The following is a 12,458-nucleotide window of genomic DNA, read 5'->3' as shown; positions in this document are numbered from 1 at the left end:
ACTCCACTGCTGTGGAAGAGCAACCTCGGGAAACCAGTTGGGATTTTACACGAACCAGTAGTGCATATTCCTTAAATTCACATTACCATGATTTGTGAAGGAAGCTTCATCCGTAAACAAAATATTACTCCGGTATTTATCTCTTTGACACTGACAGACGTACTGCAGACCAGATCAGGAGACACTAGTGCACTAGCGTCTTCTGTTTAATGCATGCTTTTAGTACAGAGACACTGCAAGCAATCCTTACTGTTGTACAGTACTACACTCTTTGCATAACAACACAAACAGTGTCTCCTTTGCCACCTTTTAAAGTTTAGTTATTTCAGAAGGCATGAGGTTTAGAAAAGTGGAACAATTCTGTTATCACTAACTGTATCTCTAGTTTTCAGTTGGCTAGAAAAAACACATGTTCCATTTAAAAAAGGTAACTTTGAATTGAAAGTGTTATTGTTTTAAGTTGTTGGATTGTGCATACTCTCCCATTGTGTGCCCCTGACATGGATACATGCCTGCGCAAGTAGAGTTTTCACATCTTGTTTCATTTCGAAAATATTTGAGGTCGCAGAGTTAGGTGAGACAACCTGTATATAATTTAAAAAAAAAAACACCGCCAAATTGGCAATAATAAGAAATATTAGAATTTTAAAATGAATTTTCTATTCTAAAAAATGGAACCACTTCTACGGGACTCTTATCAATAAATCAATGCATTTCATTCGGTACTGTCGTTGAATAATCACAGATAGGTTAAGAACAAGAGGAGAATAAGTGGCGTACATAAATGAATATTCAATATTTCTGTTAATTCAGCCTAAATCATGCGCTTATTGAAGGCACAAAGTATAAAAATATATTTGAACTGACACTACGATTCGTCTTAAAGTGACATGTTATTAAACGTAAGTTGTTTAAAGCAAATCGTTTATTTTCTCATTTTCTCAAAGAATTAAAAGAGAATTATTGTGATTCTGCAAAACAATGATTTCAAGATTTTCACCAAAAAATGCACGTTTTATCATCCCTGATACTCCTGATCACATATTACAAATTGATTCGCCTAATGCACTTTCAAGGCAACAATTTTTATCAATTTCACTATGCTGCCATCTAGCTACTGCAAAAGAAGTCATATTATAACGCTTATAACCCCGATGAAATTGCATGGAGTAATCAAAGACGTTTTATAGTTTAACCGGAGTAATAGCTTGCAACCGAATTTCCATCTAGCGGTAGTTGCCAAAAAGATTCATTTTCGAGATTGAAGATCCTAGTAATAGTTATTCGTTATATGTTGCCATTTCATAACATGGGGATGGTTAATCTGATGTATATGAAATCGGGGCTAATAGACCTACAAAAGAAGACAATTTTCGCCATGCCGTGTAGTTATGCACAGCGATTTCTCATTAACTATTGGGAGAATTTTGCCATATTCATTATCACAAGAAGACGATTTATCTGGAAATTACGTATATTAGAGACAGTGTAATCATTTCAGTAAATAATAAATGTCGTATGCATTTATTTCAAATGAAAACCACAGGTTACAATGGCGACCAACTTCAAACCAAACCAGAAAACAAATTAAGCACACAGTTTATAACGAAGGAAATTATATTTTCTAAGAGAGGCGTCAGGTTGCCATGCAGGTAGCCGGGCTCAAATCACTGCAGGTCAAAGTGGAATTTGTGGTGGACAAAGACAGTGCTTGATGTTAGGTTTTCGTGGTGTCATCCGTGTTCTCTACTGGCACCCCATCATTGCTCCATTAACAATAATAATAATAATAATAATAATAATAATAATAATAATAATAATAATAATAATAATAATAATAATACCGTCGATTTTTTAAAGATTTTTGAGACAGTATATCTGAGTTATGGCACTACTGTAAATCCTTGAAAAGACCAGGGCAGCTGCAATAAACGGTGCTGAATTACACTTGGGCGTGGATTTTACAGGTAGGCATATTGTTTCTACATTAATTTCTAAATTTATAAAATTAAAATTTTTGTACATGGCGTCATCAGTAGAAAAATAAATATTTAGGTTCCACTTACAATAAAATTTGGGTAAATTAAAACGGAAATACAGTATTGGATAGACTAAATTTTACAATTTAGCTGCATAACATATCACAAGACTCATTCTCAAAGCAACAATGCCATTCAGTTTAAATCTTGAGATTAACTTGACTATATTAGATGTATGTCAACACCAGCGGTCAAGTTTATCCCCGTTTATGGTCGGGAAATAGTTAATTCCAGAGGAGATACGGAGGAAGTAAGCCACGCGATAATCTGCGTAGAAACTTGTCTCCTCCCCAAGCAAAACGTGAAATTACGCACCTGGTATAACTCTCACTGCACGATCATTTAAAAAGATGGCAATTCTAGAGAAGAACTAGATCAAAGGAGGCACAATTTTGTTCTTTAACAATTGCTTGTTACGAATAATATAGAGTACTAAGCACGTGGTTTTACTTTCCGGCACTCAATGCTTTCCACAGAATAACCTGTTGTATTTAGTAATGAATGGATGTATCGCTACCATAAAGACACGTGCTGAGGAAACATCTAATTTAAGTATACTTAAGTTTTCTCGAGGTCCAGATGCAAATTTCTGGACAATGGATGTTTGGGGGCCTGGACCGCACCAGCAAGAAAGCATTTTTAGTGCCAGTGGAGATAGAGATTATTATCGAAGGAGGTTTTATTTCGACGTACTGTAATTAACAATCGTATTTTACATTTAAACGGTGATCTGTTCGATCGTAAACGACTGATGTGGACAATATGGCGGCAATATATCAATTCATTACTAAGTACACAGGGAGCCTAAGGGGCAGTATGTGCTTCTGAGGGGTTTTAACCTGCCGAAGGTTAAAACCTACTTAAAATCTCAGAAAAAAGCCATTTATTCCTACCAAGTTCAATATATGCACGTCCTCGTCGTGGTCCCTGGTTAGCACTAAGCATATATGGGCGAAGAAACGAGTTCCGACGCTGTAATTGCGACCCTTTGGCTATGAGAGAAAACCAGACAGCAAATCATCGTCCGCACAGAATAGCTGTGTGTATCACGAAGGACATCAGAAAACTTGGAGTTAAGAACTGGTGGACGGTGGCCAAGGATATGGACTCATAGCGAAGGATCCTGAGAGAAGCCAAGGTTCGACCCGGGCTGTAGCGCTACTGATGATGATGACTAAGTACAGATCCAGAAACAAAATTTGGGCTACCTAAATTTTCCAAGTTCCAATTATAACATACTGCGCATGCTCAGCCTGGGTATGTACAATAGATGACTAATTCTAGGTTATCCTGTGGAAAGTATTGGGTGCCGGAAAGTAAAATCACGTTCCTAGTAGGCCTACTCGATATTATTCGTAATTAGCAATTGTTAAGAAAAAATTGTGTTTCATTTGGCCTAGTTCTTCTGTAACATTACCGAAAAGATTACGAAGTTACACATCTGCTACGCGTAGAAGCAATGCACTAAATTTTATTAAATTATAACATTTCATATCTTTTACGTTTTTATTTCTACTCGAAGTTTCTGGACGAAAAGCAATACAGTATGGTACCGGCATACTAAGCCAAGCCACCCTAAAGATTACTTGGCTCCCACCAATTTAAATCAAAATTGGTGTGGGAATGCCTTCATTTCCTCCTGGTATTGTCACGTAATAACTTCGTAGAATTACGATGGATGCCGGGACATCAGGGTACTGAAGGAAGTGAACAAGTAGACAAACTGACCAAGAAACTGTATTGAGCCAGAACCAATCTGCGGAATCAGCAAATCAGGTGTAACAACCGCAGTAAAAGCAAGGCCAGGAAAGAACACCAAAGAAAATGGTTAGCTTATCCTGATCAATCTCTTGGCAAAGATTTAGTCGAGAGTCCCAGCCTAGCTCGCACCGGTCTCTCCTACATTTAAGTAGGAAGAAACTGAAGAGAGCGGTTGCATTCATCACTGGACATGGACATTTTCAGGAAACATCTGCAAATTGTGGGACTCTGTCGTGGAGATCCCATTTTTGTGAATTATGGACGCATTTTGCTCGAGTGTGAGGTCCTGGAAATGAGCAGGCTCCATATATTTTGACTCCTGCTACTACTACTACTACTACTACTACTACTACTACTACTACTACTACTACTACTACTACTACTACTACTACTACTACTATTGCCACTAACACTATCACTAACACTAACATTATACTTAATAGCTGTAATATTTTCGCTCAGGTCTTAAACTGTGAATGGTTTGCTAGCTCACTCGAATGTAGGCGAGTCTATACTCATTTCTTCATCGTGTCCAAGGCATCTTTATCTAAGAAAAAGCATGTTATTCCCAAATTAAGAATACATTTTAGTGTCCCTTATCTCTACATGAAAAAATGTAAGAACTACATAGCCGACATATTAGGTTCGACACTGACTTGGGTCCAAAGATTTGTAAATCATATTCTGATATGTGTACTGAATGTAGAGACAGTTTAAATTCACCTTCAATTGCCACGGGGACAAATTTAAATTTCGAAGTGAAATAAATTACGAATTTTTGTTTATTTTATTGCATATAAAAGAATGATACCGAACGAGATGGCTCTGTGGTAACGCACTGAAATCGCATTCAGGAGGTCCCGAGTTCGATCGAGGCTTTTGCGTGGTTTTCCTCTACTGAATTTAATTAGTTTTCAGTAAAATAAAGACGAATGCCAGATTGGACCCTAATTACCACGAATAGACACAGTACAACAACAAGCATTCCCAATAATAAACTAAGACAGTCGGGATATGATCTAGGAATTAAAAACGACTATAAATACATGAAACTAAAAAACATTAGGTTTGTCAACGAATACACTGGGGTATTGTCGTAAATAAAATAATACCAGGGCGCTTCGCTTTATTATAATGAATATTATTAGTCGATTACTGGAGGGGGGAAGGATAGTTTACCCCATTATCTCCTGGCCTAGTTGCTTCATAAGTGATCCCTTCTTATTATCACTTGTGAGCTTAGACTTGTCTTCCGACAGCTGACTAAACAACAGTTGATTACCGTTATGAGAATTTGAAAAAAATGCTGTATATATATATATATATATATATATATATATATATATATATATAATACAACAAGCAATACTTACAAAATATTACAATACAATATCCAGAGATGTATTTGAAGAAACTCACTGATGTTGTAAAATGTTTTTTTCTAAACCAATTATATACTGTATATCATATTATTATTATTATTATTATTATTATTATTAGTATTATTATTATCATCATCATTATCGTTATTATTATTATTAGGCCTACTATTATTACATGTATTAGTAATTCCGTTGCTATTATATTATATAGGCCTACTGATAATTCACACTTATTGTTGTTGTTTAGTCGTTTAGTCAACTGTCCGAAGACAGGTCTGAACTATAAAAAATATTACTTGGTTCTTACTCAACTTTGTATTTGGCTTTACATTCACACGCCTCAGCAGAGATGAAAGAAGGAGCACTCAATGTACTTTACGGAATGTCACCTTTCACAATATTGCAGGCCTACATTAATTAAATTTCCCTATTTTTAAATCTAATTATGTACAGGGCCGTAATAAAATTAATATTTCCATTATTCCGTTGTTTCTGTATCATTCACGTGTAGTTTTATTAGTTGACATTAAGCGTAATTGACTCTATATATTATTTTAATGTACCGAAGTACATAATTATGATATTTTCATGCAGATATTCTGCGTCATCATACGATGAAAGAGTAATGGAACGGAGAAAAATTCTCTCCGGTGCCGGGATGTGAACCCGGGTTTTCAGCTCTACGTGTTGATGCTTTATCCACTAAGCCACACCGGATACCCACCCCGGCGTCGGACAGAATCGTCTCAGATTAAGTTCCAACTCTTGGGTTCCCTCTAGTGGCCGCCATCTGCACTACGTCATAGATGTCTATGAACGTAGGACTGAAGTCCACACATGTGCTGAGGTGCACTCGTTATGAGTGACTAGTTGGCCGGGATCCGACGGAATAAGCGCCGTCTTTCGCATATCATATAGGTATATTATTTTAATGTACCGAAGTACATATGGTATTTTCATGCAGATATTCTGCGTCATCATACGATGAAAGAGTAATGGAACGGAGAAAAAAATTCTCTCCGGCGCCGGGATTTGAACCCGGGTTTTCAGCTCTACGTGCTGATGCTTTATTCACTAAACCACACGGCGCTTATTCCGTCGGATCCCGGCCAACTAGTCACTCATAATGAGTGCACCTCAGCACATGTGTGGACTTCAGTCCTACGTTCATAGACATCTATGACGTAGTGCAGAGGGCGGCCACTAGAGGGAACCCAAGAGTTGGAACTTAATCTGAGACAATTCTGTCCGACGCCGGGGTGGGTATCCGGTGTGGCTTAGTGGATAAAGCATCAGCACGTAGAGCTGAAAACCCGGGTTCAAATCCCGGCCCCGGAGAGAATTTTTCTCCGTTCCATTACTCTTTCATCGTGTAATTGACTCTGTTCGTTTCGTTGTTTTAATTTCGGCACCCAATACCTTCTACAGAATAACCTAGAACTATTCACCTGCTGTGCGTAGTGATGGATAGATGGATGTAATGTCACCATAATGGGACGTGATGAGGAGATGTAATTTAAGTACACTGAAGTTTGCTCGAGAGGTTCAGATGCAAATTGCTGGACAATAGATGTTTGGGGGCCAGGACCTTACCAGCAAGAAAGCATTTTTTTTTTGTCAGTGAAGATTTTTGTTGAAATAAGTTGTATTTCGACGTAATTAACAATCATATTTTACATTTAAATGACAATCCGTTCGCTCGTGACATCTGGTGTGAACAATATGGTTGATGGCAATTCATTCATTCATTCATTCATTACTACGTATAGCAGGTGAATAGTTCTGGGTATTCTCTTGAAAATACTGGATGCTGGAAAGAGAAGCCAGGATCATATTTTGCAATTGCGGTACCAAAGGTAGGCAGATATCTATCCATATCCAACTACCGACCAAAATGCGTAGTATAGCCTATGCAAGGCATACGAAAAGCCTCTACTAACCAAACCTCATCTGTGACTGTGATCGACCATACGAAAACTCGCTTTCTATCTGGGTACCTATAAAAAAACTTAGGCCCTACATGCAAGGCGTGCGATCCAACCTCTCCACCAGCCACCACTTTTACAGCAACTTTCCACCCTTATTTTGATGTGAAAATTGGCGTCGGCACTCAATTTTTCTTTTGTTTATGGTACACATGACTCGACTAGAAACCATATGTAAATACATTTCGTACCTTAGCAAAGTACCGCAATAGTGCATAATAAATACCTTCTGTACTATTCGTAGTACTCAATTATTAAAGAAAAAAAAACAATGCACTTCCTTTGCTGTAGTTCTTCTGTAAAATTACCAATTACCAAATTATGTATCATATTCTCAAAACAATCTTATTAAATATCAAGCGTGGTCTTCATTTTACTTTGATAACTTATTAATCTACTAAACACTAAAGCAGATCATGACCACCATTATAGTCGTCATGCAATTGGGTATTATAAAGTCATCCCTTATTTTCGTAAAACATCGTTTACCCTCACCGAGCATACGTAAAAGGTCAATGTAGAGTATCCACCGCCCACTGAACGAATATTGGTTAAACGAGCGTTGAGCGACTTCCGCCGATTTTGGAATAGACACCGACGCACTTAGGTTAGGTTAGGTCAGTTTAGGTTTTCATTATCCCATCAAGATGTTTAGGATTAGTGTAAAACTGGCCTGTCTCCTATAGTGGGCGGGACATAAGTAACATTCACCAAACTGTACTATAAATCTGTGAATAATAACTATTATTTTCCTAAAATACGATTTTTTCCCTTGGATCATAACTACAATACCCTACAAATGAAGTAAGAATGTGTATTTTGCAGTAATATTTTACCTCGATATAATTACCTGTATATATACTTCTGAAGGCTAAGGTGCTGGTTACTTTAGATTAAGAGCACAAATGACATGTTCATTCGCTCCTGGTTACGGTGAAGATGACCGAAGTGTAGCCCTTATTTCAAAGACTGTCAAATTCATTGAACTAATGTTATGTTGAAGTAGACCTACGCAAGTGTCAAGAGTCTGAACTTCAAACTGTATAAAAACTTAAGACGTGACAAAATGCGTGCGAAAAATATGTGTACAAAATCTCCTCATATTTTCATGATGTTACAACTACATACATTCATTGTATTACTTACCTGGCGCACGACAGCACCAACTGGTGCCGTAAACAAACTCACTTCACAGCCAACTGCATAACAACTGCTCACAGTGCTCACTCACCGCAATCGTCACAGGCGCTGACTGATCGGACTGCTTGTACGGCACAACAGCCGGCCAATAGCCGCTCGGTTCTATTATCTGCTGCCAATGGCAATGAGTGACACAGATAAAAATTGCAGATCTTTTTTGAACAGTTAAGAAACCAAACAATTTTCACACAAATTGGCTATTAGAAATATTATACTGAAACGTATTGCATTATATAACATAATATGAATATGATATAAATTTCAACTCGTCATAATGAAACGTGTTGCGTTGTATAACATTAAATAGTAGGATATAATTTTTATTATATCACCTGAAGTAGACTACATTACTTCACTGTCATTAGACAGCACATAGCCATATTAGACAAAGTCAGGTTTACATATATCATACTTACTTACTGGCTTTTAAGGAATCCGGAGGTTCATTGCCGCCTTCACATAAGCCCGTCATTGGTCCCTATCCTGAGCAAGATTAATCCAGTCTCTATGATCATATCCCAACCAGCTACAACGGCTAGGGGATCATCGTGCTAACCACACGATACCGCCATTCTGGTTGGATGATCGTCCACCTCTGCTTCGGCATGTGAACGTGAGGCCAGCAGCCGGCTGGTCGGACTTAGCCCTTCAGGGCTGTAGCGCCATGGATTTACTTTACTATCATCATATCCCACCACTCTCAAATCCATTTTAATACTATCCTCCCATCTACGTCTCGGGCTCCCCAAAGGTTGTCTTCCCTCCGGCCTCCCAACTAACACTCTATATGCATTTCTGGATTCGCCCATACGTGCTACATGCCCTGACCATCTCAAACGTCTGGATTTAATGTTCCTAATTATGTCAGGTGAAGTATACAATGCGTGCAGTTCTGTGTTGTGTAACTTTCTCCATTCTCATGTAACTTCAACCCTCTTAGCCCCAAATATTTTCCTAAGCACCTTATTCTCAAACACCCTTCACCTATGTTCCTCTCTCAAAGTGAGAGTCCAAGTTTCACAACCATAAAGAACAACCGGTAATATAACTGTTTTATAAATTCTAACTTTCAGACTTTTTAATAGCAGACTGGATGATAAGAGCTTCTCAACCGAATAATAATAGGTATTTCCCATATTTATTCTGTGTTTAATTTCTTCCCGAGTATCATTTATATTTGTTACTGTTGCTCCCAGGTATTTGAATTTTTCCACCTCTTCAAAGGATAAAATTCCAAAGTTTATATTTCCATTTCGTACAATATTCTCGTCACAAGAATCATATACTTTGTCTTTTCGGGATTTACTTCCAAACCTATCTCTTTACTTGCTTCAAGTAAAATTCCCGTATTTTCTCTAATCGTTTGTGGATTTTCTCCTAACATATTCACGTCATCCGCATAGACAAGCAGCTGGTGTAACCCATTCAATTCTAAATCCTGTCTGTTATCCTGGACTTTCCTAATGGCATACTCTAGAACAAAGTTAAAAAGTAAAGGTGATAGTGCATCACCTTGCTTTAGCCCACAGTGAATTGGAAACGCATCTGACAGAAACTGACCTATACGGACTCTGCTGTACGTTTCACTGAGACACATTTTAATTAATCGAACTAGTTTCTTGGGAATACCAAATTCAATAAGAACATTATATAAAACTTCTCTCTTAACCGAGTCATATGCTTTCTTGAAATCTATGAATAACTGATGTACTGTACCCTTATACTCTTCTCCAATATCTGTCGAATACAAAAAATCTTATCAATAGTCGATCTATTACGCCTAAAACCACACTGATGGTCCACAATAATTTCATCTACATATGAAGTTAATTTTCTCAAAAGGATATTCGACAAAATTTTGTACGACGCCAACAAAAGTGATATTTACGTACCTATAGCATACTAAGTATAATACGGTATAAAACAGAGTTAAGCCATAATGACACGTATTACATTTTACAGGATGTGGCAGAAAGAAGGGCTACTTTTAAAATTGAAACAGAATGCAAACTAAATGAGTTTAAGATCTGAATTTATTAAGTCATTGTATCTCAAGAACTGTTTTCAGAACGTGGGAGGAATGATAATAAGAGGAAGAAAAATAAAATGTGTAAGATTTGCTGACGATATGGAAGAGAAGATGAGACAAAGGGATATGCTACTGGAACTAAATGATAGCTGCAATCAGTATAGGTTACAGATAAATGCAAACAATACGATGGTTAGCCTATCGGAAGAAAAATAATGAAGATAAACGTGCGAATTTGAAATGAGGCAATGGAACAAGTGAACAGCTTCAAATACTTGAGGTGTAATAGCATGAGCTGTTTCCAGGAAGTCAAAAAGAAGATACCAATTGCAAACGAAGCTTTTAATAGAAAAGGGAACATTTTCTGCGGACCTCTGGAAAAAGAACTAAATAAAAAATTATGAATTGGTTTGTGTGGAGTGTGGCATTATATGGGGAGCAGAAACATGGACATTACGACGAAGTGAAGAGAAACGACTAGAAGCATTTGAAATGTGGATATGGAGAAGAATGGAGCGTGTGAAATGAACAGACAAATTAAGAAATGAAGTTGTGCTAGAAATAGTGAGTGATATAATAATAATAATAATAATAATAATAATAATAATAATAATAATAATAATAATAATAATAATAAAACTGAAACTGATCAGGAAGATAAAAAGGAATTGGCTGGATCACTGGCTGAGAAGAAACTGCCTAATGAATTGTGAACGGGAGAAAACGTCGGTGAAAAAGAAGATATCAGATGATAGATGATATTAAAATATATGGATCATATGAGGAGACTGAGAAAAAGGGGAAAAACAGGGAAGATTGGAGAATGCTGGGTTCACAGTGAATGACCTACCACTAGGCATAAAATTATGACCATAAACGAATTGAAGACATAAGGAATGAATCGAAAAAAAAACACACACACAGATATATACGAAAAAATTCAAAAGAACAAATCATATTAGAAGAACCATGTAGAAAAAATACAACATTCCAGGCTGCCGAAAATTATGTTGGATTATCATTTACCTGGGAAAAGAGAAGTTGAGTAGGTGATTTTGATTATGAGGACGGAATGGACTGTGAAGGTCCGAACTCTGTAGATGATGATGAAGATTTAACATAACTTGTCAGGGTTGAAGTTGATCAAAAGTGGACCAACAATTCTAATAAGAAGCAGCTACCGCATGGTGTTAACTAGCAGGGATGATCTCAGTGGAGACACAATGAAGTTGAGTTAGGGGAAGCCTCACAATGTTTTGGTGGCGCGAAATTCGAATATTTCTCGGTCCCGTGATAAAAAAGAAATAACAAAAAGGTGCCGGAACGGCTTACGGCGCGTTCATATAAATATATTCTATTTTTCGCCTTCCTCTTATCTCCGCACACGATCCATATATCTTAATGTTATCTATCATCTGAATCTGATATCTTCTTCTGCCCTGAACGTTCCTTCCGTTCTCCATTCCTTTCAGTGCGTCCTTAAATTGCCTCACATATAATGCCACACACTACACAAAACACTTCACTAGTCTCTTCCTTAGTTTTTTCAGAGTTTCGCAGAAGATAGCCTACTCCTTTTTCTATTGAAAGATTATTTTGCCATTGCTATCCTCCTTTTGACTTCCTTGCAGCAGCACATGTTACTATTTAAAGCATACCCCAAGTTTAAATTCTTTAGTTTTCTTCCGATAACCATGGTCTTCATCTTGTTTTAATTTATTTTCACCCCATATTACTTATATGTACACATATAATAATACAATACATTTATGTATATATGTGAACAAATTTAATTGATTCATAACTTTTTTTGACGTCTTTACGCACACCGAAATAAAGCTTACTGTAACAAGACCATGAGCCATAGCCGAATGATAATGTTATTAGTAGTTAGGCCATGAACCAATGTAACTTGTGTGACCACGTCCAATGACGCCACCTCCCCTCGCTATGGGCATGACAGCGCCGAATTTGATTAGCCTATAAAATTAGGCGTGTTGAGCGGCCTCTCTCATAATATCTCGGCATCGAGAACAGTAGGCTATAGACCTGTGCGAAGTTC

The 12,458-nt window shown here is 37.3% G+C and overlaps 1 protein-coding gene across 6 annotated transcripts in view; it reads right to left on the bottom strand.

Annotated features, from left to right (window-relative positions):
• LOC138710526 (glycerophosphocholine phosphodiesterase GPCPD1-like) overlaps positions 1-8,433 on the bottom strand; it is a 279,131-nt gene extending 270,698 nt beyond the window's left edge. For 5 of the 6 annotated variants that reach the window (XR_011335253.1, XM_069841478.1, XM_069841485.1 and 2 more), the window contains exon 1: positions 8,314-8,433. The gene's annotated coding sequence lies outside the window, so the exon portion shown is untranslated. The remainder of the gene's footprint in view (positions 1-8,313) is intronic. The other variant, XM_069841484.1, reaches the window with a different exon arrangement.
• Positions 8,434-12,458: the final 4,025 nt, after the last annotated feature.

This window comes from Periplaneta americana, chromosome 12 (assembly GCF_040183065.1).
Source record: "Periplaneta americana isolate PAMFEO1 chromosome 12, P.americana_PAMFEO1_priV1, whole genome shotgun sequence".
NCBI classification, from domain to species: Eukaryota; Metazoa; Arthropoda; class Insecta; order Blattodea; family Blattidae; genus Periplaneta; species Periplaneta americana.
The sequence above is the reverse complement of the archived record's forward strand: the minus strand, read 5'-3'. Positions and strand labels throughout refer to the sequence as shown.